Consider the following 26,775-nt stretch of genomic DNA (forward strand, 5'->3'; position numbering starts at 1 on the left):
TGTCAGACAATGTACCAGACGATATAACTGACGCCTGACAGTTACTAACATTCTTTAAACAAGTCTGTGCTGATGCATGTGACAGCTCCAAGCATACCAATCTGTTTTCTATTGCATCCAATCTATCATAGATTGGAAGGCATGTTTTATAGAAGATTGATTCTAACTTTCTCCAAAAGTCATCTCCCAGGTCTGGTGGCAGCTCTTTAGATGGAATCAAAGGAGGGGATGTTGTTCCGTCTCCAGGGCCAGGAATGGGTTTTCCCGTGGGGGCAGGAATCATCTCACTTGCATTTACAGGATTAGTTCTCCTTGCCTTTGCATTTTTCCCTCCATTAGCCGTTTCCCCACGGTTCCTTTTAGGTCTCTGGCTCTTCATGGTCCCACTATTATTTGAGTTTATGGTTTTCTCCTTGACATTAGTAGCAGAACGTGTCTTAGCGCTCTGGGACACAACATCGGTTTGGAGGGGGTTTGTTTGTCTCGTTTTTGGTCTAGTATTAAGATTAATTCCTTCAGATTCTGGAAAGCAGTGAGAGGGCCCTTCATGAAAAGGAGAACTGTTTGCTACCTCTCGTTCCACAAGACTTACTTCATTATCAACTCTCGGTGCTTCATGGTACACCGGGGAACGAACATAAGCCAGTTGACCCAGAGAAGAACGTTTATCAGCCAAGGATCCCAAGGACAAACGTTTCTCCGTTTGATCAATTTCCTTTTCCAAAATAGACTAAACTCTCACCAAAAATTGATCTAATGTCCCAGCTATAGATTTTCGACCTCTGTCTGAAGCTGACGTCATAGTACTGCCGGTAATAATTACTGTTTCTAATCCTTTGTGTTAACCGTATACAATACTGGTGATTTTTAGTGCAACAGGGAGCAGCTATAATATTATTAACCCTGTCTGATAATGTAAGGGAGATGTCCCGTCCCGTCCTCAATCGGACTCTAACGGGCTCAAACGGGCCCACCCTTGGCCCGGGCTTCGCCTGGCGCGCGTCCGCGCAGCGGAAGTGGGGATAGGCTTTATAGTAGCGAGGTGAAATCCGCTACAGGTGTGGAACGCCAAGCCCCCTGGGACACGTAGTCCTGGTCCCGCTGCACTCTCCACAAAACAACGATGCGGCTCCCGCGCCAGCGGGAGCGGCGAGGTCTCTTGTAGTAGCGAGGTGAAATCCGCTACAGGTGTGGAACGCCAAGCCCCCTGGGACACGTAGTCCTGGTCCCGCTGCACTCTCCACAAAACTATATTGTTAATATTTTGTTTTTATTTTATTTTTTTCAATTATTTTTTGAAGTCGCCCACCCAATGCGTACCTTTCTCGATCGCTGCGCAGAACCTAGTCACCATTTTACGATTGTTGTGTAGGATCCGCGTAGGGTGTGCGTTGGGTGCGTATTTTCCTGCGCGATTGCTATGCGACCGGCACACGACTCCAGGTGCATACGCGACACATACGTAATACGTTACGCGATGCTCGCGTGCTTCCGTGCTTCATTTTTTAGGTCTCGCCTGACCCAGCGCATGCGCTGGTCTGGCGAGACTTATTGAGAGGGTTCCAAAAAGTGCTACCAGGCCAGCCTAGAGCTACAGTGCATGTGCGTGGGCACGCGCGCTGCACTTTGCCGCGATTACTTTCACTTTCGCGGCCGCACGGCCGCTTGGTATAGCCAACAGGTCTCGCTTTTGGGACCTTATAAGTATTTAGTTATGCAACTGTTGCATGGCTAAACACTTATAAGGTTCCAAAGGCGAGACCTATTGGCTATGCCAATGCTTGTTTTTTTTAACGGCCAGATCCGCGCACCCAGCGCGCATTTTGCAGTTTTTTCCCCCCAAAAAAGGGGGGCCTGGAAGTCCTTCTGGGACCCCCTAAGCACGTCTAGAGGGTCAGAGCATTTCTACCCTGCCCCCTTTATATGTTTTACACACTCATTCCACAGACTTCTTCCGCCTCGCTTCTACCGAGGCACAAAATGGCTGCCAACAGTTCCTGGTTTCAAATGTTGACAACCACTTGGCAGCCAATTAGCATTCAGCACGTGATCGGGAGGGTGCGCACAGGGTGCGCAGAGGGTGCGCTCAGGGTGCGCATGGGGTGCGCGAATCCTCCGAGGCCATAGATATATATGTACTTTTAACTGTAATTTTCTCAGGAGCTACTCAACAGATTGACACCATTTAAGCAAAGGGCGCGAGTCTGAACTGAGGACTACCTCTTTGCCAAATTTGGTGTAATTCCGTTCAGCAGTTCGGGCTGTAGCTGCGGCTAAAGGTCCTATGGAAAATGCATGGGAAAAACGCGTTTTGGGACCCCCCTTTTTTCTCGGCCCCCGCTTGACGAATCACACCGAGACTTTCAGGATAGGAGCGGGTCCGGAGCTGGCCAAAAGTTTGGAAAATTTCGCGAAGATTCATCAACCAGCGCCAGACTCATTGAGAATAGAATGCTGCGGATTTCCTATGGAGAATAGGTCCTAACTATAACTACCTACTGGCGACCGCCAGTAGGTAATATATATGGATATATATATATATATATATATATATATATATATATATATATATATATATTTTTTTTTATATATATAAATAAACTACTTTTTTTAAAATAATATTATAATTTTATAAATCGTAAATAAGATAATATTATCAAAAATGTATGTATACATATTTTAATTTACCAAAAACATAAAATATTAAAATAGAAAATCAATTTGATTTAAAATAAAAGTAAACCAATATTTTTTTTCGTTTAATTAGAAATAATTTACAAACAAAAAATATTGACATTTTTAAATATTCTTATTACAATAAATCAAACACATAATTATCTAAATTACAACATATAATAAATGATTCAATATTAAAAAAAATATATATACATTTCCCACTACATTAAAAAAAGCATATTATACTAAATAAAAATAAAAATACGTACTCCAACCTAACACAACACAATAAAAAAAATCTTTACATCACACGAAAATAATAGTTACCACTCTAAGGGCCATATGTAGGTGGCCTAACATTTACCACTTCATAAATACCGAATTTTACCGATTCGGTATTTATGAAGTGGTAAATGCTATGTAGGTAATCCATCTGTAATATTTACCGATTCGGAATGGGTCGGTATTTTAGAATCGGTATTTACCGATTCGGTAATGGTAACTGGCTTCCCATTGATTCCTAAGGGCCAGGAGGCCCATAGGAATCAATGGGAAGCCAGTTACCATTACCGAATCGGTAAATACCGATTCGGTAATGGGGGGAGCACAATCAAGGGTGGCAGGGTGTCACAGTGACACCCTGTTGCACCCCTGATTCCTGCATGTGTGCACATGTGGCACACATACATGCCCTAAGGGCATGTATGTCTGCCACATTGCACACTTCTAAGTGCAAAAAAATGCTTTTTCTAAGCCTTTCGTCATTTACCACCAACTTTTAGTTGGTGGTAAATAACGAATCCACACAACACCCACACACTCCCCCTACATCTCATTTCAGGATTCGGTATTTACCGAATCGGTAAAATTACCGATTCGGTAATTTTACCGATTCGGTAAATTACCGAATCCTGAAATGTGCCCCCTACATACCAAAAGCCTGAATACCGGTCGGTAACGGGATATTTACCAAAAATCGGCCGTTACCGACCGGTATTGGGCTTCCTACATATGGCCCTAACTACAGTAAATATAAAATTAATTAAAATATAACATTAGAAAATACTGCAATTTACTATTCCCAGTACAATTAGCACAACAATAATTATAATTAACAAAAAATAATAATATTCCCACTCCAGTCAGTGCAACAGTAGGGAAAGTGTGTGGATTGTGGAGGGTACAAATTTAATACACCCACTCCAGTCAGAGCAACTGTAGGAAAAGTGTTGGATTGCAGAGGGGTAAAATGTACTATTCCCACTCCAGTCAGTGCCATAGTAGGGAAAGTGTTGGATTGTGGAGGGGTCAAATATACTACTCCCACTCCAGTCAGTGAAACATTAAAAACAAGTAATATATCTTAAACAAAATAAAAAATAAAAACAGTAAACACATTTAAGAAATATGTTGAATTCAAAATAGAAATATATAAAAAATATTTTAAATTAATTTAATTCCCACCCCATTCTCCTGCAAAACCCACAACCTACATCTACATTTTAAATGAAAATACTTTTACAATTGACATAAATATGTATCAATTAAACAAATAATATTTATGAAAATCAAAATCTAAATGCATTAAAATTAATTAACTTCCCACCTTTCACCTATATAAACTCCATAATGCCAATCTAAAAGTTATATAAAAAAACAATTAACAACACAATTAAATTAATTAATTTACAAATAAATAATTTGTTATTTCCCATGTAATTAACAAATAAAATAAAATCGTTTACTCACCACCATATACCCCTATAGACCCCACAACCCAAACCTAAAAAACATTTAACAATTAACAAAATGTTTCAGCAATTAATGAATAAATATTAATTAACAATTAATTAATAATTATTGACAAATAAATTACTTCCCACCCTTTACCCCTATAAACCCCACAACCCACACCTAAAAAACTTAATTCCACAACTGTTGAGCACGACTACTCACCCGTAAGGGTCTCAAGGCGCTGGGGGTGGAGGGGGGGGGGTGCAGGTTCCAGTCCATCAAGGAGGGGGTCTCTCCAACATCGGCCAGGAACAGGTACAGACTGACCAAATGTCGTCAGTTATGGACCTGCAAGTACGATGTGATGAACCCTGTTCGGTCACACTCGTATACTTCACAATGGGAGCATGCATTCGGAACGGAATGCATGCTCGCATTGTGAAATGCAGGGGCGCAGTTCATCCCTGCACCCTGTGGCAGGCACTCCAAGGTGCCTGCCACCGGGTGCAGGGATCAACAGGGGGCACCATAGGTGCCCCATAGGCTACCATTGGGTGGCCTTGCACCCATGGGGGCCCTGCTGGGGCCCCCAAAGACAGTTTCGGACTTTCTTTCCGTACCGGAAAGACCGTCACGAAAAGACAGAGGGAAACTGCCATCCTACTCCCTCGGGCTGAAAGAGGCGGCCGGGAGAGTACTAAAGGGTTTCCGGATGTCGAGTGGCCTCTCCAATCTGAGTTGGATTCCATTCAGACCGAGCCTATCCGAATGGCTCAGTCAGAAAGGAATCCGAACGGCACGTTCTGATGCGGGCTGATGGGCTCCGACCGTCCAACATCGAATCGGCCCCTAAATATTTCACTAATATAGTAAGAAACATAAACAATAAACAAAAAAATAATGTCATATACATTTTAAATGCATACTCAAAAACATAACAATAAATAAAAAACGATATTTTAAACAACTATGCTTTTACAATCGATATTAATGATTTCTATATTTTTAAAATCGATATTATTTACCTTCAAATCGATATACTTGACAGCGATATTCTTGCACTCCATATTTCCATTCTACAATATTTTTCACTCAATAATATGGTAGTTTGAATTTATTACCTCGATATTCTGCCCCATTACCCTCTGCTCTTTACGTGGCTTAACGTCACATTGAAAATATCGTACCATTTCACGCAGTTTTCTGTGTCAAAGGGGCGTGAAATGGGTTTTGCTGTGGGTGTTCCACCGCAACACCCATTGGTTTTTGACACTGCCCCAGATTTCCAAGGGTCTGTAAATCTGTAGCAGCGTCAAAATCTAACCCCATTGAAAAGCAGGTGTTAGAGTGGCACAGGAGCGGCCTATGCAGGTAAGTGCGGTGGGCCCGGTTGTGGGGAGCTCTACAGACGACCATGAGGAAAATTAAATAAATAATACATTTTCCCTCGTCTTTGTCTGTCGAAACCCACCTCCAAACCCGGCCTCACTGTTCTTACCTGCACAGGCCAGGGCTGGAGAGGCGCAACAAGGACAAATATTTTTGTTTCTCCTCGTTTCTCCTCGTTCTTTGCTCTCTCTATGTGTGCTGCATTCTGCACACACAGAAAGAGCAAATTGCCTCTAAAGATTGTTTATATGCAGGAAGGTGTCCCTTCCTGCACGCAGACCATTATTCCTGCAATGCAGACACAGTTGCACCATGATGCAAGGGTATCTGTGCTGCTGCTAGACAGCTTTTTAGCGCCAGTGAAAGGGGAAAACACAAGGGTTTGCTGTATTTATGTGAATACAGCGAATCCCTGCCATTTTGAAGTGATGCAGCACCATGCTACAAAATTGCTTGCCGCGCTGCGCTGTGTCATTTCTTTGTAAATATGCCCCATAGTGTGCTCAGTTCTAGTAGGACATTTTTAAGGTTTTCAAAACTTACAACTGGATAATAAAACTTTTCAAAGGCTAAAATAGGTCTTGGGAATCTCACCAAGGCACCTGCAGTCTGGGTCCAGCCACCTTCAGCGAGTTAAAGGTGAGGCTCTTATATCTTGCGCCACCTTTTGTTTTTTGATCAGTGGGGCAGCTATGATAGGAAGCAATTGTGTACTAATCATTTATGTTTGTTTTCTGTTGTTTAGGAACTTCAATCATTCACTACCGAGACCCCCAGTTAGGTCTAGGGGGCATGATATGTACAAGGGAATGGTGCAACTCCTGCTTTTGCATGGCGTTAGTTTTTGGTGCTGCCTCAGATTTACACATCTTTGTAAATCGGGTGCAACGTCAAAAAGCAATGAGTGCTGCGGTGGAATACCCACAGCAACACCCATTGCATGCCCCTTTCACGCAGATACCTGCATGAAAGAGTACTAAATTTACAAAGCGGCGTTATGCCATGCAAAGTGGCATAACCGCTTTGTAAATATGGTGCAGGGCATTGTGCCACCAGAACCTCAAAAAAAGTGAAGTTCCAGTGGCTCATTCCCATTGTACATATTCCCCTAGGTCTCCTATCCATTTGTTATCTTCTCCATTTCTTCCTCTCTTCTTTTTGTTGTAGGTTCTTAGAATCTGGCATAAAACCAATTACAACAGTCAAAGAATTTTAACCAGCAAAACCAAAGACATTTTAAGGCGTGGGCAAAGTGGGCTCTGCCCCAGGGGCCCCGCCTTTCAGGGGGCCCCCTGATAGAGCCAGCTCTGTTCTGCAGAGTCTTGTCCTGATTGCCTTGAATAATTCTTAAGCAGATTGTTTTAAATACTGTTTTACTTCAATTAATTTTTAATATGGGTCGTGTGGGAGAATCTATTACAGGCATTTTGGAGAGAAATGTGTTTATGTTTCATGCAACTTCCATAAATGAATTTCTTTTACATAAAAAACAGGACTTCACGTATAAGAAATGGGAGGGGGTCACATAGATTATTTGCAGTAATATTAGTGAGCTGCTGCTGTGTTATAGTACTGAAAACAAAAGTCACTATCCCTGAATATTAGATGCAAACACTTTGAGAGCTTGTGCACTGCCAATAACCTGGCCAAAGAGGGCTGAAATTGGATCATAAATCCAAAGCTGTTCCAAAGGGGGGGGGCCCAAAATACGTTTGGCCCAGGGCCCCCGAATCCTTAAGATGTCCCTGAGCAAAACACAATATGCATAAAGAAACAAAGGAGTGCAGGTCAATTCATAAAATGCCTCTACAACTAAATCACATTGTCACTACATAATAAAAACATAGAAGCCAGCCGTGCACCCTCATGATCGCGGGCACACAGGTGAACAAGGTCAAACAACTGTTTGCCAATTCACAAGATTGTGTCTATGCTTATCACACCACTAAAGCGCATGCTACTGTTCCTTAAATAATTTACAGACCAAACAAGGACAGAAATACTTTCAGGATGCTGAACAATGTGTAAAGTATACAGAAAAATGATGGACAGAATGCTTGAATTAATCTTAGCCCCTCGTAATTACTTGGGGCTGCATACCAATCCATTGTTATTTTGCACACCATGTCACCTCAGTTCGGACACACCAATATGCTTTTAGGGAGGTTGTTTCTGATGAAAAATCCATGGAACCTGACGCATTCCCAGATTTACAACTTTTTGTAAACCTGGGAATGTGTCCGAATCCTACGCCTTCCCAGGGGAGGTGTAGGAGAGGCGCAACGAGGAGAAATACTTTTATTTCTCCTAATTTGTCCTCTTTCTATGTGTGCAACACTCTGCAGCACGCATAGAAAGAGAAGAATGTCTTTAATTATTGTTTTTGTGAAGGAAGGTGTTCCTTCCTGCACAAAAACAAAAATCATCCCCTTGGCACTGTCACCCTTGCAAAATGACTGCTGCGCTGGCGTATGACAGCCCAGCATGAAGGCTTGCTGCACTGCTGTGCGTCAGAATGTTGTAAAGGAAGCCCATAATTTGATGATGACATGACGATGAAGCCATCAACTATTTCTGACAGGAGCAAGCACAAAACTACAATAGCAGAAAAGGAGTACAATCCCTTGAGGCCACGGTCATCCTCCATCTGGTGCTCTTGAAGTGATCTTTAGAACAGAGCAGCACTCCATTCAGGGGAGGTTTTGTTGCGGTTCTGCTCTGCGAGCAGGGAGGAGTGGTGTGCCCACTCCTGAGGGCGCAATTACTGTTCGGTCGGCCGTCTGGGGCCACACAAACCAGTCATGTGCACTCTGCCCTTTCTCCATGCAGGCTGAACATGGCTTTCCCATGAGGCCCTGGCTGGGCGGCGTCACCACCAATCACAACGCTGCCATTGCGGCGTTGTGATTGGCTTAGATGCCTTCTTCCTGTTCCTGCCGGAGGTAGGAGAGCAGGAGCTGAGAAAACTCGGCCAGCGGACAGGTACATTTTTGATCTATCATTAAATTAACCCAATTATGCGATTCTCCCAGCGTGACCCCCTGCCCCCCCACCCGCGATTAATACCGGCTGTGACTGACTCCATTGGTAAGCTAAGAAGAAAGCAGAAAATAAAGGCAATACTTACCTGTACATATCCTACATCTTGTGCCTCCTCTGAGTCTTTTGCTACTGATTCTGTCTTTTCAAGTCTTGATTCCTGTAAGGAAGAATTAAAGAAATATTAATGCAAAAGTCCTGATCATCAATAAGGACAAAAGGCAGAGGCAGATGTTATTAGCCAAGAACTAATCCAACAAGCAGTTATGTAAAAATGCACAGCAATTGACCGAATTCAAGCTACAAGAACCAGACATACCACAGTTTAAGGCTTAAAAGTCATAAGTCAAGCAGAGTAAATGGAACTTTGTCCAGTCAGAATCATTGGGGCATATTTACAAGGCCACTGCACCACTGAAGCATAACTTTTTGCATGTCTCGGTCGTGTAATGCCCTGCTCCAAATTTACAATGCGGTGCCAATCCACTTTGCATGGCGTAACGCCATGTTGTAAATATCATGCCCTTTCACGTAGTTTGATGCATCAAAGGAGCATGCAATGGGTGTTGCTGTGGGAGTTCCACCACAACACCCATTGCTTTTTGACACTGCCCCAGATTTTGAAGGATCTGTAAATCTGAGGCAGCAACAAAACCTAATGCCATTGAAAAGCAGGAGTTAGAGTGGCGCACGATGAAAAATATTTTTATTTCACCTCATTCATTGCTCTTTCTAGGTGTTATGCATTCAACAGTACACATAGAAGGAGAAAATCGCCTTTAATGATTGTTTATGTGCCCGAAGGTTTCACTTCCTGCACATAGACAATCATCCCTAAAACGCAGGCACCATTGCACCATGGTGCAAGGGTGTCTACGTTGGTGCTAGGCAGCTTTTTGAGCACCGCTGATTGGAAAAACACAGGGGAGTGCTGTATTTTTTGGAATAAGGTTCATCCCTGTGTTTTTGAAGTGACGCAGCGCTACGCTACTAAATTGCTTTGCAGCATTGTGCTGTGTCATTTGTTTGTAGATATGCACAATAGTGTGCTCAGTTCTGTTAGGACATGTCTACGGTTTTCAACAATTAAGTCTGGACTTCAAAACTTTTCAATGGCTAAAATAAGTCTTGGGAATCTCACCAAGGCACCCGCTGACGGTGCCCTGGCACCTTCAGCAAGGAAAGGTTGAGGCTCTTATATCTTGCACCACCATCATTTTTGTGATCAGTGGGGAAGTTATGATAGGAAGTAATTGTTTACTAATCATTTATGTTTGTTTTCTTGTGTTTAGGAGCTTCAATCACTCACTACCAAGACACCAAGTTAGGTCTTGTGTGCAAATGTACATGGAAATAGCGCAGCCCGGAGGCAAATGCTGCAGAGCTGTGCAAATACAAAAACGCAAGGATGCACCGTATTTACAAGAATACTATGAACCCCTGTGTTTTTTTCCTTGCACTGGCGCTAAAAATAGCTGCTTAGCACCAACACAGACTCCTTTGTGCCATTGTGCAAGGGGGCCTGCATTGTAGGGATGATTGTTTGATTGTTTATGTGCAGGAAGGTGTCATTAATGGTGTTTTGCTTTTTCTATGTGTGCTGCAGAATGAAGCACACATAGAAAAAGCTAAACGAGGAGAAATACAAATATTTCTCCTCACTGCGGCAATCTAATTAATCCTTTTGCATAGCATTCGTTTTTGGTGCTGCCTAAGATTTATAGATCCTTGTAAATGTGGGGCAGCGTAAAAAATAAATGGGTGTTGCAGTGCAACGGCCACAGCAACACCCATTGCACGCTCCGTTCACGCAGATACCTGCATGAAAGGGTACCACATTACAAAGCGGCATTAAGCCATGCAAAATGGCATAATACCGCTTCGTAAATATGGTGCAGGGCAGTGCACCAGCGGAACACAGAAAAAAGTGGTGCTCCAGTGGCACAATCCTGTTGCTCATATGCCCTTCAGTCTCCTATTCATTTGTTATCTTCTCCATTTGTCCCTCTTCTTTTTCTTGTCATTTCTTGGAATCTGGCATAAGACCAATTACAACAGTCAAAGAATTACAATTAGCAGAACACAATGTGCATGAACAAACATAGGAGTGCAGGTCAATTCATAAAATGCCTCCACAACTAAATCACATTGTCATTACATAATAAAAACATACAATCATGCACCCGCATGAGCAGGGGCACACAGGTGAACAAAGCCAAACAATTGCTTGCCAGATGCAAGATTATGTGTATGCTTAGCACACGACTGAATCATATGTTACTATTCAGCAAATAATCTATATATCGAATAAGGCCAGAAATGCTTTGAGGATGCTGAAAAATGTGTAAGGTATACAAAAAAGTGATGGATGGAATGCTTGAATTAATCTCAGCCGCTCATAATTACTTGGGGCTGCATACCAATCTATTATTATTTTGCACACCATGTCACCTCAGTTTGGACCCACCAATATACATTTTGGGAGTTTGTTTCTGAAAAACAACGAAAATGTAAAACGTTTGGTGAAGAAGCATCGAAACCGACGAAGGACATCAGCCAAACCTTTAATACACTTAGAAGAACCTCTGTGTGTTGTCCTAACCAAACATTTCTACTGTTTTATCATGTTCTGTAATTTGACACTTATTGGTACTTTAAACTGAATTTTTATATTAGCGTCAAATAATTGTTTTTAGCATGATTTTATGGTTGTTTTTATCCATGTTCGTGTTATTAACTACCAACATAGGAGCTTATTTACAAGTCCATTGCACCGCCGGTGCGTCACTTTTATTGAAGCACAGGCAGGGCAATGGGCTTCCCCAAATTTACAAGCCCATGTAACGTCACCCTGCGTGACTTCCCATTGCCTTGTAAATACGTTTCATTTTCACGCATAACTGTGTGAAAGGGAAGTTCCATGGGTGTTGCTGTGGGTGTTTTCATGCAATATCCATGGAACCTAAAGCATTTCCAGTTTGCAACATTTTGTAAACCTGGGAATGCATCAGAATCCTACACATCCCCAGGGGAGGTGTAGGAGTGGTGCAATAAGGAGAAATACTTTTATTTTTCCTCTCTTTTAGGTTGAGTATCACGTGCATGTGCTGTCTACAAGACCTGCTGTAATCCCGCCTGCTGCTTGCCATTGGTTCACTCATGCATCACTTTTATTTCCTGGCGCCCTATTGGTTGGTGCTCCGGATAAATCACTTCTGTTATTAGGCCAGGAGCAACAGCCAACTACAGTTTTCTTACACTGTAGGTCTTTATGTAATTTTTTGGGGACTACTTATTTATTAACATGGCGCCTGCTTCGCTCGCAGCCACGCACATACGTTTTATGTACATAGGCGCCGATTACTTATTTATTAATATGACACCCACTTCATTTTCAGCTGTGGTGTACTTATCAAACATTTCTACTGGTTTATTTATTTGTTTAGCTGCAGATACTTTAGATGGATCAGGCGCTGTGCTTTATATTTAGCACAACGATTGCTTTTTTTTTTTTATGAGGCGGTGCCCAGAGATCAGAACAGCCTGTACGTTGCAAGTAAACAGCTTAGAACTGCAATGGAAGCACACACAGATTCAGGGGTTCCTTGTTATGCTACATCAGTTTATACTGGTGTTACAAAGGGAGGGGGCGGGGAAGGATTCACACTTGTCAGCTAAGATCAGGCACGCTGGTTGTTAGCGGATCGAATATAGGATCAATGCCACAATATCCTTTATTGTTCCTTTCTTCAAATCCGGCATATTTCCTGATGACTGGAAGCGGGCGGAGGTCAAACCTATTCTCAAGAAGCCCATTGCCGACCCGACAGACCTGAAAAACTACCAGCCCATCTCTATCCTCCCCTTCGCTGCCAAAGTCAAAGAAACTCGTAAACACCCAGCTGACCGCCTTCAACGAAGGAAACTCCATCCTAGATGCCTCCCAGTCCAGATTCCGCAGCAACCACAGCACTGAGACGACCCTCCTCGCTGCCACCAACGACATCTGCATGCTACTAGAGCAGGGGCACACTGCAGCCCACATCCTACTTGACCTCTCTGCAGCTTTCGACACATCTTACATTGCAACCTCGCAGCCAGACTCCATGACGCAGTTATACAAGGAACCGCCCTCTCCTGGATCCGATGCTTTCTCTCCGGCAGAACTCAGAGGATCAGACTCCCTCCTTTCCTCTCCGAACCCACACAGAACAATTGCGGAGATCCCCATGGATCATCGCTCAGCCCCACGCTCTTCAACATCTACATGCCCCCCTCGCCACCATCATCAGGCAACATGGGCTCAGCATAATATCTTACGCCGACGACAACCAGCTCATTCTCTCCCTCACAAAGAACCCCGTAGACACCAGACTCTATTTCCAGGAAGAAATGAGAGACGTAGCAGCCTGGATGAAAAGCAGCTGCCTGAAGCTCAACTCTGAGAAGACCGAGGTTCTCATCCTCTGACCCGCCACCTCTGCCTGGGACAACACCTGGTGGCCCTCCGCCCTTGGGAATCCGCCCACCCTGACAGACCACACACAGAACCTCGGCATTATCCTCAACTCCTCCCTCACCATGACCCACCAGATCAACTCCATTGCCTCCACCAGCTTCAACTGCCTCTGGATCCTCCACAAGACCTTCAAATGGATACCCTCAGAATGCAGAAAAACCATCAACCATGCACTCATAACCAGCAGATTGGACTACGGCAATGCCACATATATGCCAGAATCAACAGAACTCTCCTACACACGTCCTTAGAACCCCATGGCATGAACACATGACCCAACACCTATGTAACCTCCACTGGCTCCCCGTCGAGAAGAGAGTGACCTTCAAACTGCTCACCCACGCCTACAAATCCCTCCACAACATCGAACCCAAATACCTCAACGAGAGAGTCTCCTTCCACGTACCCAAGAGGAACCTTCCCTCCACAGACCTCACCCTCGCAGAGACCCCCCGCATCCGCAGAACCAGAGCAGGAGGAAGAGCTTTCTCCTACATTGCAGCCGAAGCCTGGAACGAGCTCCCACTGATCATCAGACGCTGCCCCACCCTCCACACCTTCAGGAAGAACCTCAAGACCTGGCTCTTCGACTGAACCGGAGCTGCACCCCCTACCTCCAGCGCCTTGAGACCCTAACAGGTGAGTAGCACGCTTTATAAACCCCCTGATGTATTGATTGATTGTGCATCCTGTGAGTTAGCTGAAGCCGCCAAGTAACAAGGTCAAAATGCGACCTCCCGAAATCGAAGGTTCGTTCATAATAGAAGGTAAGATGTTTGCATATGAGGTTGCTCTTCTCGACAAACAAAATTATCATTATTCACTCAAGGTGTTGCCAATGTAGGCAAAGCACATTTCCCCCCAAAATATAATTAGTAATTATGTTAAAGGCTACCGTTAACGTGCTCATTGACAGACTTTAGTTACTGTCTCAAACAATGTACGGTGTCTTTATCAACACTAATGCTTACACTGTGTGTAATGAAATTTCAGACGTACTAATAATTTAGATGTGACGTGCCGTGGCCGATGTTTTAGTAATTTGCGGAAATATCTAACAAGTAATAGTAGTGGAAAGAGGTTCACTACATCCGCAATCCCTTTTTTGCACATTTCACAGTTAATGTCTGCTCAGACTGTGTACAAGTAAGGGAAGAGGGTATGTATTCTCAGATGTTTAAGCTTCCAGAATGGTACCCCCATAAAATGACCAGAATAATGTACCTTGAAAACAAATCTGCACAATCCCTTCCTGGCTGGTTCCCTACGTATGACGTTTTGGTGACAGCGATTTGATTTCTCCCAAAGGTACAGTCTCTTTGCAGCTGTGGTTTCTACAAGCATTTCAATGCAGTAGGTCTTGCATTTACAAGAGTTTGAGCTATTGGCATTGTAATGGACAATACCTTTTATTTATATGTTTTCAAAACCTGCAAGCGTTTTCTAAACACGCACTTTGTACTTGTAGTCGCTGATTACTAGAAGCAAAACTGGCAGTAACTGCACCTCTTACTGCCAGCCGTGCTTCTCTTAAGCAAGGACTATAAGTACAAAGAGCATCTTCACACACCCCTTGCAGATTTTCAAAATACATACATAAAAGGCATTGTCAATTACAGTGCCAATAGCTCAAACTCTCGCAAATGCGTAAGCTATTGCATTGCAAATGCTTGTTTCCTCATTCTATGTGAGCTACAGTCTGCAGCACGCATAGAAAGAAGAACATTCCTTTAATTACTGTTTTTGGGAAGAAAGGTGTCCCTTCCTGCAAAAAAATAATCATCCCCTTGGCACAGTCTCCCTTGCAAAATGACAAAAGGGTGTCTGCGCTGGTGCACGGCTGCAGTTTGTGCACCAGCACAGGGGAGAAGGACAGGAATGCTCTGTATCTTGTAGATACAGTGCATTCCTACAATTTTGTTTTGCCGTACGGCAGCACAGCAGGAAGGCTTGCTGCAGTGCTCTGTGTCAAAATATCATAAATGAAGCCGATAATTTGATGATGACATGACGATGAAGCCATCAACCATTTCCGACAGGAGCAAGCAAAAAACTACAATTGCAGAAAAGGGATACAATCCTTTTAGTCCATGGTCATCCTCCATCTGGTGCTCTTAAAGAAATGCTTTAGAACAGAGCAGCATTCCACTGGTAAGCTAGGAAGAAAGAAGAAAACAAAGGCGATACTTACCTGGGCATCTCCTAAATCTTGTGCCTCCTCAAAGGTTTTCGCTCCTGATTCTGTCTTTTCAAGTCTTGATTCCTGTAAGGAAGAATAAAAAAATATTAATGCAAAAGTCCTGATCATCAATCAGGACAAAAGGCAGAGGCAGACGTTACGAATCCAACCCACAGCTATGTAAAAAGGCTCACTGTTTTGCAGAATTCAAGCTACAACACCCAGGCATACCACAGTTCAAGGTTTGGAAGTTATAAATCACACAGTTCAATGGAACTCTGTCCAGTCAGAATCATAGGGGCATATTTACAATGGCATTGTGCCACAAGAGTGTAACTTTTCATGACACTTGATGGTGCAATGCCCTGCTCCATCGTGTTTTTGATCATTGGGTCAGCTGTGATAGGATGTAATTGTGTAGTACTCATTTATGATTGTTTTCTTGTGTTTAGGAGCTTCGATCACTCACTACCAAGACACCAAGTTAGGTCTAGTGTGCAAATGTACATGGAAATAGCGCAGCCCGGCGGCAAATTTTGCAGAGCTGTGCAATTACAAAAACGCAGGGATGCACCGTATTTACAAGAATACTATGAAACCCTGTGTTGTTTTCCTTGCACTGGCGCTAAAAATAGCTGCCTAGCACCACTGCAGACTCCTTTGTGCCATTGTGCAAGGGGGCCCTGCATTGTAGGGATGATTGTTTGATTGTTTATGTGCAGGAAGGTGTCATTAATGGTGATTTGCTTTTTCTATGTGTGCTGCAGAATGAAGCACACATAGAAAAAGCTAAACGAGGAGAAATAAAAATATTTCTCCTCACCGCGCCAATCTAGTTAATCCTTCTGCATAGCGTTAGTTTTTGGTGCTGGCTAAGATTTATAGATCCTTGTAAATGTGGGGCACCGTAAAAAAGAAATGGGTGTTGCAGTGCAATGGCCACAGCAACACCCATTGCATGCTCTGTTAACGCAGATACCTGCATGAAAGGGTACCACATTACAAAGCGGCGTTAAGCCATGCAGAATGGCATAATACCGCTTCGTAAATATGGTGCAGGGCAGTGCACCACCGGAACACCGAAAAAAGTGGTGCTCCAGTGGCACAATCCTGTTGCTCATATGCCCTTCAGTCTCCTATTCATTTGTTATCTTCTCCATTTCTCCCTCTTCTTTTTCTTGTCATTTCTTGGAATCTGGCATAAGACCAATTACAACAGTCAAAGAATTACAATTAGCAGAACACAATGTGCATGAACAAAAATAGGAGTGCAGGTCAATTCATAAAATGCCTCCACAACTAAATCACATTGTCATTACATAATAAAAACATACAAGCCAGTCATGCACCCGCATGAGCAGGGGCACACAGGTGAACAAAGCCAAACAATTGCTTGCCAGATGCAAGATTATGTGTATGCTTAGCACACGACTAAAGCACATGTTACTATTCAGCAAATAATCTATATATCGAATAAGGCCAGAAATGCTTTGACGATGCTGAAAAATGTGTAAGGTATACAAAAAAGTGATGGATGGAATGCTTGAATTAATCTCAGCCGCTCATAATTACTTGGGGCTGGATACAAATTTATTATTATTTTGCACGCCATGTCACCTCAGTTTGGACCCACCAATATACATTATGGGAGTTTGTTTCTGAAAAACAACGAAAATGTAAAACGTTTGGTGAAAAAGCATCAAAACTGACGAAGGACATCAGCCAAACCTTTAATACACTTAGAAGAACCTCTGTGTGTTGTCCTAACCAAACATTTCTACTGTTTTATCATGTTCTGTAATTTGACACTTATTGGTACTTTAAACTGAATTTTTATATTAGTGTCAAATAAATGTTTTTAGCATGATTTTATGGTTGTTTTTATCAATGTTCGTGTTATTAACTACCAACATGGGAGCTTATTTACAAGTCCATTGCACCGCCGGTGCGTCACTTTTAGTGAAGCACAGGCAGGGCAATGGGCTTCCCCAAATGTATCACCCTGGGTGACTCTCCATTGCCTTGTAAATACGTTTCATTTTCACGCATAACTGCGTAAAAGGGGAGTTCCATGGGTGTTGTTGTGGGTGTCTTCATGCAATATCCATGGAACCTAAAGCATTCCCAGTTTACAACACTTTATAAACCTGGGAATGCGTCAGAATCCTACACATCCCCAGGGGAGGTGTAGGAGTGGTGCAATAAGGAGAAATACTTTTATTTTTCCTCTCTTTTAGGTTGAGTATCACGTGCATGTGCTGTCTACAAGAACTACTGTAATCCCGCCTGCTGCTTGCCATTGGTTCACTCATGCATCACTTTTATTTCCTGGCTCCCTATTGGTCGGTGCTCCCGATAAATCACTTCTGTTTTTAAGCCAGGAGCAACAGCCAACTACAGTTTTCTTACCCTGTAGGTCTGTATGTAGTTTCTTGGGGACTACTTATTTATTAACATGGCGCCTGCTTCACTCGCAGCCACGCACATATGTTTTATGTACATAGGCGCCGATTACTTATTTATTAACATGGCACCCACTTCACTTTCAGCTGTGGTGTACTAATCAAACATTTCTACTGGTTTATTTATTTGTTTAGCTGCAGATACCTTGGATGTATCAGGCGCTGTGCTTTATATTTAGCACAATGCTTGCTTTTTGTTTTTTTAATGAGGCGGTGCCCAGAAATCAGAACAGCCTGTACGTTGCAAGTAAACAGCTTAGAACTGCAATTGAAGCACACACAGATTCAGGGGTTCCTTGTTATGCTACATCAGTTTATACTGGTGTTACAAAGGGAGAGGGAGAGTAAGGATTCACACTTGTCAGCTAAGATCAGGCACGCTGGTTGTTAGCGGATCGAATATAGGATCAACGCCACAATATACTTTATTGTTCCTTTCCTGGAAGACAATCCGCACTCTGGCTGGCACAGAAAATGACAATAGGGTTGTGCCCTGGCCTGTACCAGCAGGGCATTGACTGTGCACAGCTGCGTTGACAAGCTCGCACCTCTCCGCCACCCCGACAAATAACGCCCCCTGAAAGCAGCCTGGTTCACCACCAATCTCCAAGCAGCCAGGCGCTCCTGCAGACGCCTCGAGAAAACCTGGCGAAACCAGAAAACCACAGAAGATCTGAACAGCTACCGGAACGCCATGAAGGAATACCACCAGCGTTTAAGAGAAACCAAGCGGACCTTCATCAGGAACAAAATCCACACAAACGCAACCAACGCTAAAGAACTCTTCAAAGTCATACAGCAATTCACCAAACCCCCTAGCGAAGCCATGGACATCACACCATCCCAGAAACTCTGCAACAAGCTCAGCTACAACTTCCATCTCAAAATCAAGTCCCTCTACCACAACTTCAGCGAACAGACACTGGACACCACTCCACGCTCCACCACCACCGACAAAGAGCCGATCATCACCACCTGGAATCCTGCCACCGTCGAAAACACCACCACGACCATGAAGAACACCCTCTCAGGCGCCCCCACGGACCCCTGCCCATTGCATATCTACCATAGGGCCACCGCCGGCATCGCACCGAACTAGGACGCACCATCAACGCCTCTTTCAAATCCGGCATATTCCCTGATGACTGGAAGTGGGCGGAGGTCAAACCTATTCTCAAGAAGCCCATTGCCGACCCGACAGACCTGAAAAACTACCAGCCCATCTCTATCCTCCCCTTCGCTGCCAAAGTCAAAGAAACTCGCAAACACCCAGCTGACCGCCTTCAACGAAGGAAACTCCATCCTAGACGCCTCCCAGTCCAGATTCCGCAGCAACCACAGCACTGAGACGGCCCTCCTCGCTGCCACCAACGACATCTGCATGCTACTAGAGCAGGGGCACACTGCAGCCCACATCCTACTTGACCTCTCTGCAGCTTTCGACACCGTCTCACATTGCAACCTCGCAGCCAGACTCCATGACGCAGTTATACAAGGAACCGCCCTCTCCTGGATCCGATGCTTTCTCTCCGGCAGAACTCAGAGGATCAGACTCCCTCCTTTCCTCTCCAAACCCACACAGAACAATTGCGGAGTTCCCCATGGATCATCGCTCAGCCACACTCTCTTCAACATCTACATGGCCCCCCTCGCCACCATCATCAGGCAACATGGGCTCAGCATAATATTTTACGCCGACGACAACCAGCTTATTCTCTCCCTCACAAAGAACCCCGTAGACACCAGACTCTATTTCCAGGAAGAAATGAGAGACGTAGCAGCCTGGATGAAAAGCAGCTGCCTGAAGCTCAACTCTGAGAAGACCGAGGTTCTCATCCTCTGACCCGCCACCTCTGCCTGGGACAACACCTGGTGGCCCTCCACCCTTGGGAATCTGCCCACCCTGACAAACCACACAAGGAACCTCGGCATCATCCTCAACTCCTCCCTCACCATGACCCGCCAGATCAACTCCATTGCCTCCACCGGCTTCAACTGCCTTTGGATCCTCCACAAGACCTTCAAATGGATACCCCCAGAATGCAGAAAAAACATCACCCATGCACTCATAACCAGCAGATTGGACTACAGCAACGCCACATATATGCCAGAATCAACAGAACTCTCCTACACACGTCCTTAGAACCCCATGGCATGAACACATGACCCAACACCTATGTAACCTCCACTGGCTCCCCGTCGAGAAGAGAGTGACCTTCAAACTGCTCACCCACGCCTACAAATCCCTCCACAACATCGGACCCAAATATCTCAACGAGAGAGTCTCCTTCCACGTACCCAAGAGGAACCTTCACTCCACAGACCTCACCCTCGCAGAGACCCCCCGCATCCACAGAACCAGAGCAGGAGGAAGAGCTTTCTCCTATGTTGCAGCCGAAGCCTGGAACGAGCTCCCACTGATCATCAGACGCTCCCCCACCCTCCACACCTTCAGGAAGAACCTCAAGACCTGGCTCTTCGACTGAACTGGAGCTGCACCCCCTACCTCCAGCGCCTTGAGACCCTAACAGGTGAGTAGCACGCATAATAAACCCCCTGATATATTGATTGATTGTGCATCTTGTGAGTTAGCTGAAACCGCCAAATAACAAGGTCACAATGCGACCTCACGAAATCGAAGGTTCGTTCATAATAGAAGGTAAGATGTTTGCATATGAGGTTGCTCTTCTCGACAAACAAATTTATCATTATTCACTCAAGGTGTTGCCAATGTAGGCAAAGCACATTTCCCCCCAAAATATAATTAGTAATTATGTTAAAGGCTACCGTTAACGTGCTCATTGACAGACTTTAGTTACTATCTCAACCTATGTACTGTGTCTTTATCAACACTAATGCTTACACTGTGTGTAAAGAAATTTCAGACGTACCAATAATTTAGATGTGACTCGCCGTCGCCGATGTTTTAGTAATTTGCAGAAATATCTAACAAGTAATAGTAGTGGAAAGAGGTTCACTACATCCGCAATCCCCTTCTTGCATATTCCACAGTTAATGTCTGCTCAGACTGTGTACAAGTAAGGGAAGAGGGTATGTATGCTCAGATGTTTAAGCTTCCGGAATGGTACCCCCATAAAATGACCAGAATAATGTACCTTGAAAACAAATCTGCACAATCCCTTCCTGGCTGGTTCCCTACGTATGACATTTTGGTGATAGCGGTATGAGTTCTCCCAAAGGTACAGTCTCTTTGCAGCTGTGGTTTCTACAAGCATTTCAATGCAGTAGGTCTTGCATTTACAAGAGTTTGAGCTATTGGCATTGTAATGGACAATGCGTTTTATTTATATGTTTTCAAAACCTGCAAGCGGTTTCTAAACACGCACTTTGTACTTATAGTCGCTGATTACTAGAAGCAAAGCTGGCAGTAACTGCACCTCTTACTGCCAGCCGTGCTTCTCATACCCAAGGACCATAAGTACAAAGAGCATCTTCACACACCCCTTGCAGGTTTTCAAAATACATACATAAAAGGCATTGTCAATTACAGTGCCAATAGCTCAAACTCTCGCAAATGCGTAAGCTATTGCATTGCAAATGCTTGTTTCCTCATTCTATGTGTGCTGCGTTCTGCAGCACGCATAGAAAGAAGAAAATTCCTATAATTACTGTTTTTGGGAAGAAAGGTGTCCATTCCTGCACAAAAATAATCATCCCCTTGGCACAGTCTCCCTTGCAAAATGACAAAAGGGTGTCTGCGCTGGTGCACGGCTGCAGTTTGTGCACCAGCACAGGGGAGAAGGACAGGGATGCTCTGTATCTTGTAGATACAGTGCATTCCTACAATTTTGTTTTGCCGTACGGCAGCACAGCAGGAAGGCTTGCTTTAGTGCTCTGTGTCAAAATATCATAAATGAAGCCGATAATTTGATGATGACATGACGATGAAGCCATCAACCATTTCCGACAGGAGCAAGCAAAAAACTACAATTGCAGAAAAGGGATACAATCCTTTTAGTCCATGGTCATCCTCCATCTGGTGCTCTTAAAGAAATGCTTTAGAACAGAGCAGCATTCCACTGGTAAGCTAGGAAGAAAGCAGAAAACAAAGGCGATACTTACCTGTGCATCTCCTACATCTTGTGCCTCCTCAGAGGTTTTCGCTCCTGATTCTTTCTTTTCAAGTCTTGATTCCTGTAAGGAAGAGTAAAAAAAATAATAATGCAAAAGTCCTGATCATCAATCAGGACAAAAGGCAGAGGCAGACGTTACGAATCCAACCCACAGCTATGTAAAAAGGCTCACTGTTTTGCAGAATTCAAGCTACAAGACCCAGGCATACCACAGTTCAAGGTTTGGAAGTTATAAATCACACAGTTCAATGGAACTTTGAACAGTCAGAATCATAGGGGCATATTTACAATGGCATTGTGCCACAAGAGTGTAACTTTTCATGACACTTGGTGGCGCAATGCCCTGCTCCATCGTTTTTTTGATCATTGGGTCAGCTGTGATAGGAAGTAATTGTGTAGTACTCATTTCTGTTTGTTTTCTTGTGTTTAGGAGCTTCAATCACTCACTACCAAGACACCAAGTTAGGTCTAGTGTGCAAATGTACATGGAAATAGCGCAGCCCGGCGGCAAATTTTGCAGAGCTGTGCAATTACAAAAACGCAAGGATGCACCGTATTTACAAGAATACTATGAACCCCTGTGTTGTTTTCCTTGCACTGGCGCTAAAAATAGCTGCCTAGCACCAACACAGACTCCTTTGTGTCATTGTGCAAGGGGGCCTGCATTGTAGGGATGATTGTTTGATTGTTTGTGTGCAGGAAGGTGTCAATAATGGTGTTTTGCTTTTTCTATGTGTGCTGCAGAATGAAGCACACATAGAAAAAGCTAAACGAGGAGAAATAAAAATATTTCTCCTCACCACGCCAATCTAGTTAATCCTTCTGCATAGTGTTAGATTTTGGTGCTGCCTAAGTTTATAGATCCTTGTAAATGTGGGGCAGCGTAAAAAAGAAATGGGTGTTGCAGTGCAATGGCCACAGCAACACCCATTGCATGCTCCGTTCACGCAGATACCTGCATGAAAGGGTACCACATTACAAAGCGGCGTTAAGCCATGCAAAATGGCATAATACCGCTTCGTAAATATGGTGCAGGGCAGTGCACCACCGGAACACCGAAAAAAGTGGTGCTCGAGTGGCACAATCCTGTTGCTCATTTGCCCTTCAGTCTCCTATTCATTTGTTATCTTCTCCATTTCTCCCTCTCTTCTTTTTCTTGTCATTTCTTGGAATCTGGCATAAGACCAATTACAACAGTCAAAGAATTATAATTAGCAGAACACAATGTGCATGAACAAAAATAGGAGTGCAGGTCAATTCATAAAATGCCTCTACAACTAAATCACATTGTCAATACATAATAAAAACATACAATCATGCACCCGCATGAGCAGGGGCACACAGGTGAACAAAGCCAAACAATTGCTTGCTAGATGCAAGATTGTGTCTATGCTTAGCACACCAATGAAGCACATGTTACTATTCAGCAAATAATCTATATATGGAACAAAGCCAGAAATGCTTTGAGGATGCTGGAAAATGTGTAAGGTATACAAAAAAGTGATGGATGGAATGCTTGAATTAATCTCAGCCGCTCATAATTACTTGGGGCTGCATACAAATTTATTATTATTTTGCACGCCATGTCACCTCAGTTTGGACCCACCAATATACATTTTGGGAGTTTGTTTCTGAAAAACAACGAAAATGTAAAACGTTTGGTGAAGAAGCATCAAAACTGACGAAGGACATCAGCCAAACCTTTAATACACTTAGAAGAACCTCTGTGTGTTGTACTAACCAAACATTTCTACTGTTTTATCATGTTCTGTAATTTGACACTTATTGGTACTTTAAACTGAATTTATATTAGTGTCAAATAATAGTTTTTAGCATGATTTTATGGTTGTTTTTATCAATGTTCGTGTTATTATCTACCAACATGGGAGCTTATTTACAAGTCCATTGCACCGCCGGTGCGTCATTTTTATTGAAGCACAGGCAGGGCAATGGGCTTCCCCAAATGTATCACCCTGGGTGACTTTCCATTGCCTTGTAAATACGTTCCATTTCCACGCATAACTGCGTGAAAGGGGAGTTCCATGGGTATTGCTGTATCCATGGAACCTAAAGCATTCCCAGTTTACACCACTTTATAAACCTGGGAATACGTCAGAATCCTACACATCCCCAGGGGAGGTGTAGGAGTGGTGCAATAAGGAGAAATACTTTTATTTTTCCTCTCTTTTAGGTTGAGTATCACGTGCATGTGCTGTCTACAAGAGCTGCTGTAATCCCGCCTGCTGCTTGCCATTGGTTCACTCATGCATCACTTTTATTTCCTGGCTCCCTATTGGTCGGTGCTCCCGATAAATCACTTCTGTTTTTAAGCCAGGAGCAACAGCCAACTACAGTTTTCTTACACTGTAGGTCTGTATGTCGTTTCTTGGGGACTACTTATTTATTAACCCCTTCAGCGCGGCGCGGATTTCCGCGCCACGCTGAAGGTTCTGAGCGCGGGCGGGGCCATGGCGGAACGGTTCCGTCATAAGCACAGCCCAACCGACGTGCATGACGGAACCGTTCCGTCATCGGCGTCGAAGGGGTTAACATGGCGCCTGCTTCACTCGCAGCCACACACATGTTTTATGTACATAGGCGCCGATTACTTATTTATTAACATGGCACCCACTTCACTTTCAGCTGTGCTGTACTAATCAAACATTTCTACTGGTTTATTTATTTGTTTAGCTGCAGATACCTTGGATGTATCAGGCGCTGTGCACAATTCTTGCTTTTTGTTTTTTTAATGAGGCGGTGCCCAGAAATCAGAACAGCCTGTACGTTGCAAGTAAACAGCTTAGAACTGCAATTGAAGCACACACAGATTCAGGGGTTCCTTTTTATGCTACATCAGTTTATACTGGTGTTACAAAGGGAGGGGGAGGGGAAGGATTCACACTTGTCAGCTAAGATCAGGCACGCTGGTTGTTAGAGGATCGAATATAGGATCAACGCCACAATATACTTTAGTATTCCTTTCCTGGAAGACAATCCGCACTCTGGCTGGCACAGAAAATGACAATAGGGTTGTGCCCTGGCCTGTACCAGCAGGCCATTGACTGTGCACAGCTGCGCCGACAAGCTCGCAACTCTCCGCCACCCCGGCAAACAACGCCCCCTGAAAGCAGCCTGGTTCACCACCAATCTCCAAGCAGCCAGGCGCTCCTGCAGACGCCTCGAGAAAACCCGGCGAAACCGGAAAACCACGGAAGATCTGAACAGCTACCGGAATGCCATGAAGGAATACCACCAGTGTTTAAGAGAAACCAAGCGGACCTTCATCAGGAACAAAATCCACACAAACGCAACCAACGCTAAAGAACCCTTCAAAGTCATACAGCAATTCACCAAACCCCCTAGCGAAGCCATGGACATCACACCATCCCAGAAACTCTGCAACAAGCTCAGCTACAACTTCCATCTCAAAATCAAGTCCCTCTACGACAACTTCAGCGAACAGACACTGGACACCACTCCACGCTCCACCACCACCGACAAAGAGCCGGTCATCACCACCTGGAATCCTGCCACCGTCGAAAACACCACCATGAAGAACACCCTCTCAGGCGCCCCCACGGACCCCTGCCCATTGCATATCTACCACAGGGCCGCCGCCGCCATCGCACCGAACTAGGACGCACCATCAACGCCTCTTTCAAATCCGGCATATTCCCTGATGACTGGAAGCGGGCGGAGGTCAAACCTATTCTCAAGAAGCCCATTGCCAACCCAACAGACCTGAAAAATTACCAGCCCATCTCTATCCTCCCCTTCGCTGCCAAAGTCAAAGAAACTCGCAAACACCCAGCTGACCGCCTTCAACGAAGGAAACACCATCCTAGACGCCTCCCAGTCCAGATTCCGCAGCAACCACAGCACTGAGACGGCCCTCCTCGCTGCCACCAACGACATCTGCATGCTACTAGAGCAGGGGCACACTGCAGCCCACATCCTACTTGACCTCTCTGCAGCTTTCGACACCGTCTCACATTGCAACCTCGCAGCCAGACTCCATGACGCAGTTATACAAGGAACCGCCCTCTCCTGGATCCGATGCTTTCTCTCCGGCAGAACTCAGAGGATCAGACTCCCTCCTTTCCTCTCCGAACCCACACAGAACAATTGCGGAGTTCCCCATGGATCATCGCTCAGCCACACGCTCTTCAACATCTACATGGCCCCCCTCGCCACCATCAATGACATCTGCATGCTACTAGAGCAGGGGCACACTGCAGCCCACATCCTACTTGACCTCTCTGCATAATATCTTACGCTGACGACACCCAGCTCATCCTCTCCCTCACAAAGAACCCCATAGACACCAGACTCTGTTTCCAGGAAGAAATGAGAGACGTAGCCGCCTGAAGCTCAACTCTGAGAAGACCAAGGTTCTCATCCTCTGACCCAACACCTCTGCCTGGGACAACACCTGGTGGCCCTCCGCCCTTGGGAATCCGCCCACCCCGACAGACCACACACAGAACCTCGGCATCATCCTCAACTCCTCCCTCACCATGAACCGCCAGATCAACTCCATTGCCTCCACCGGCTTCAACTGCCTTTGGATCCTCCACAAGACCTTCAAATGGATACCCTCAGAATGCATAAAAACCGTCACCCATTCACTCATAACCAGCAGATTGGACTACGTCAACGCCACATACATGCCAGAATCAACAG

This window comes from Triturus cristatus, chromosome 4_2, assembly GCF_964204655.1.
Source record: "Triturus cristatus chromosome 4_2, aTriCri1.1, whole genome shotgun sequence".
NCBI classification, from domain to species: domain Eukaryota; kingdom Metazoa; phylum Chordata; class Amphibia; order Caudata; family Salamandridae; genus Triturus; species Triturus cristatus.